We start from the raw sequence: 4404 nt of genomic DNA on the forward strand, positions 1-4404 counted from the left end.
GGTGGAGCGTCGTCCAACCCTGAGCACCCTAATCACTCCTTGTATTATTAGTGTTATGTTGTTTCCTACTTTTAAAACCTTTTTCTTTTATGTTTTCCAGGATGGAAGTGAAGTGACAATTACAGTTATTCTGATGCAAATGTAGATAAATTTCGGTATGGACTTGATATGTTATCTATTCACGTTTTGGGCACCCCCTATACCCATCTTGTGGGCGGTAGTGCACCCCATACCCATCCCGTGGGCGGTAGTGCACCCCATACCCATCCCGTGGGTGGCAGTGCACCCCCATACCCATCCCGTGGGCGGTAGTGCACCCCCATACCCATCCCGTGGGCGGTAGTGCACCTCATACCCATCCCGTGGGCGGTAGTGCACCCCATACCCATCCCGTGGGCCCAGAACATAATTACAAGGCGACAATTATCTCGCGAACAACTGAGTCACTCGGAACCGTTCAGCTCTTGAGGTATTTATATATTCTTCCCAAGATGTTGAGTTGCAGGCGTGACGAACTAGAGAACAGCAGAAGACAATCGTTAAGAGTGGAAGGTGGTCCATTCCCTGCAGTGATTACTAATAGCAGAGGAGGCAACTTGTCGAAGGGGCAAAACAGCTCGGTAAGATGTATCTATATGTTGTAGCTGTCCAGCTATTCACCCCGATGCACCTGTTCACCTAGCAGTAAATAGGTACCTGGGGATTAGACAGCTGCTACGGGCTGCTTCCTGGGGATGTGTAACAAAAAGAGGAGGCCTCGTCGAGGACCGGGCCGCGGGGACGCTGAGCCCCGAAATCATCTCAAGATAACCTCAAGATGTTCAACAACTCGTCCTCAGACTAAGTCCATTCCATCCAGCAGTCGACCCCAAAGATGAATTCATCAATTTTAACATTCTGTTCATTCAAAACGGGAATTTTCTCAAATATAAATGAATATTATTATATATTTGCATATTGTGCATAATTATGCATTGGTTAGGTTTTGTTGGCGATTATTTGTATTTGTAGTACGTAGGTAAAACATTTACTGCATTGTTGTTCGAACAAAAGTCACCAGCGAAGCACTTGTTCGAGAAGTGTTCGAACTTCGTCAGTTGTGAATCGTGTGCCAGCCCGTCCTCCAAACAAAGACCCAAAAGTGATTCCATGCACCCGCCAAACCCCCTGTTTATGAATGAAAAGCGGTTTACACACGACTCACAACTGTTGACGTTCGAACATATCCGGAACAAGTGCTTCGCTGACGAATTTTGTTCGAATCACAACGCTGTAAATGCTTCACCCACGTCAGCCCGTCCTCCAAACAAAGATCCAAAAGTGATTCCATGCACCCGCCAAACCCCCTGTTTATGAATGAAAAGCGGTTTACACACGACTCACAATTGCTGACGTTCGAACATATCCGGAACAAGTGCTTCACTGACGAATTTTGTTCGAATCACAACGCTGTAAATGCTTCACCCACGTACTACAAATACAAATAATCACCAACAGAACCTAAACACCTAACCTAACCTAACCTATGCCTATTTATACACAATATGCTAATATATTATAATATTAATTTATATTTGAGAAAATTCCCGTTTTGAATGAACAGCATGTTCAAATATATGAATGCGTCTGTGGGGTTGACCGCTGGATGTAATGGACTTGAGTCGAGGACGGGTTGCCCACGTACTACAAATACAAATAATCGGCAACAGAACCTAAACACCTAACCTAACTAGTGCATAAATATGCACAGTATGCTTATAACAATATTACTTTATATGTGAGAAAATTTCACATATAAAGTTCCCCACGAGTTCTCTCACATTAACAGTGGCTTGATGAAAAAACGTATAGTAACCTCTCACTTGTCTAGTGCCCTTGGGAGGTGGAGATATTTGAGGTGTATATATATCTCGAAGTCTCTACTTCTTTTGTAGGGTCTGATGGTGTAGTGGGTTAAGGCATACTAGTTATGGCAGCTACTGGAAGGTAGTTGTGCTTTCTGGGTTCGAGGCCCACTGCATGGTGGGTGTTGTCCAAAGATTGTTAATCTTCACTTGTGGTTTATGCAAGTATAGGCTTATAGCATGGACACGAGTTCTCTCACATTAACAGTGGCTTGATGAAAAAACGTATAGTAACCTCTCACTTGTCTAGTGCCCTCGGGAGGTGGAGATATTTGAGGTGTATATATATCTCGAAGTCTCTACTTCTTTTGTAGGGTCTGATGGTGTAGTGGGTTAAGGCGTACTAGTTATGGCAGCTACTGGAAGGTAGTTGTGCTTTCTGGGTTCGAGGCCCACTGGTGGGTGTTGTCTAAAGATTATATATATATATATATATATATATATATATATATATATATATATATATATATATATATATATATATATAATAATAATAATAATAATATATACTGTTCTCAAATACGGAAGTCTTGCATAATGTATATCTTTACGGGCTGTGAGAACTTCGACAATAGGTAGAAATGTTTTGTATTTATAAATTTCCTCGGAATTCTATAAAGTACTTTGCTAGGAAAATCATTTGAATCATAAAAACAATCATGAAAGAATTTAACTTCAATATCAAATAATTTATAATCCAAACAGAGATTAAATGCTTTATTCAGTAAAAACTTTAATTATATTCAGTTTTTGTTAGAACCTATATATACTTTAAATATAATCATGTGAATGTAGTTTTAATATAAACTGATGAAGAAAATTGACCTCCAATATTAGTAATTTTAAAGTTAATGGATATTTTAGAATTTTCTTTAACGTAAGTTAAAGTCAAACTTAAGTGTTTGGAATTCAAATACGAAGGACAGCATTCAGACTTTACTTCATGAAAATTGCAGGTGGTGGGGATGGAGGATGGAGGAGGGGGGTTGCTGAAGATCCCGATAACTCTTAAAGTGTGGCACTGGGGCCGACCTCGAGTGACCCCATACTCGCCCTGATTCATCTTGTAAAGCTGGGCGAGGCTAGTCTCAGCCTCTAGCATCGGACAGAAGCACAGATAGAAAGGTAAACAAACCTATTATCCTTTTTAGAGGCTGGGTGGCATGTACCTAGCAGTTTGTCCGTATTTTTCTGTATATCTCTTTCGACCCCTTCACCCCCTTATCGTCCCCCCCTCCAACTATCGTCCCCCTCCAACCTTATCGACCCCCTCTTCCCATCTTCTGCTTCTGTCGAATTATATAGTATGTTCATGGAAGTAACATTGGTACATTATCAATTGTCACTGTTTTCTTTTAACATGAGCCCCATAACATATAATATGAGAAATATTATATGTATAATATATATCTCACATATATATATCTTATATATATATCATGTCTGGTGATATATATCACAAGACATTTACCCCTCATTAACTGGGGTAAATACCCGAGTTACACTAGTCCATCTCTTACACTAACTGGGGAAGATGGAGAGCCCGTGCAATATAACTTGAAATATACCTTTTTAAGTGTCCATAATCTGCCTAATTTCGCCAATTAGATCCAGTTACAACCCCGCTCCTGTGCCAGGTAAGTCCACTACGGGCTCACCATAGCCCGTGCTACTTGGAACATTTTCTTCCAAGTAGCTGCATCTAAAACAACAACAACAACCCATTAGATTGCTATTTCAGTGGATTAGTCTGATGGAAAATGTATTGTGCTGTAAAATATCTTGAACACAACTAAGGTAAACAGGGAGACGGATTGACTATTTATTATATTAGTGGTAGTGATGGAGGGTGTGGTGGTGATGGAGGGAGTGGTGGTGATGGAGGGAGTGGTAGTGATGGAGTGGTGGTGGTGATGGAGGGAGTGGTGGTGGTGAAGGCAGGAGGGCTGAGGGAGAGAGTACTGGGAGGAGGAGGTGGTGGTGGTGGAGACGCGACCATGAAGACCTCTCAGGGCCCATAAAGCCGCCATCAGCCCTCAGGAACGCGCCTTTGTCGCAGCTCATGCAATTTGCCCGACCTACTCGAGTCTAAAATTCAATATTTTTCCCTTAGTGATTTTCCAGGACTCTAGGATGGCGAGGAAAGGGGGCGAGGGATTATCCTCGTACTCCTTATACCTTGCTTCTCGTCCTCATATAGTCCTGACCTCGCCCTTACTCATCCTGCTACTGCCTCGACCCCTCTACCTGACTTTTGCCACTCCGCACCCCGCTATATTCCTGCCCTTGTCTCCTGATTCTGCTACTTCTCCTTCTACCCATGTTTGGTCACCCATTGGTCATATAATGGTAGATAGTAGCTATGAAAGCAAGCAAGAGGGCAGGATGTTGACGGGGGACCTAGGGACCCAGACGCCCAGGTCACAGCTAGGTATAAGTACTACCTTTATGGTCACTGTTACTGGCCCATGGAGGCGAGCTCCACGATGCGTGTGACAGC

The sequence above is a fragment of the Procambarus clarkii genome, chromosome 70 (genome assembly GCF_040958095.1).
Source record: "Procambarus clarkii isolate CNS0578487 chromosome 70, FALCON_Pclarkii_2.0, whole genome shotgun sequence".
Lineage (NCBI taxonomy): Eukaryota > Metazoa > Arthropoda > Malacostraca > Decapoda > Cambaridae > Procambarus > Procambarus clarkii.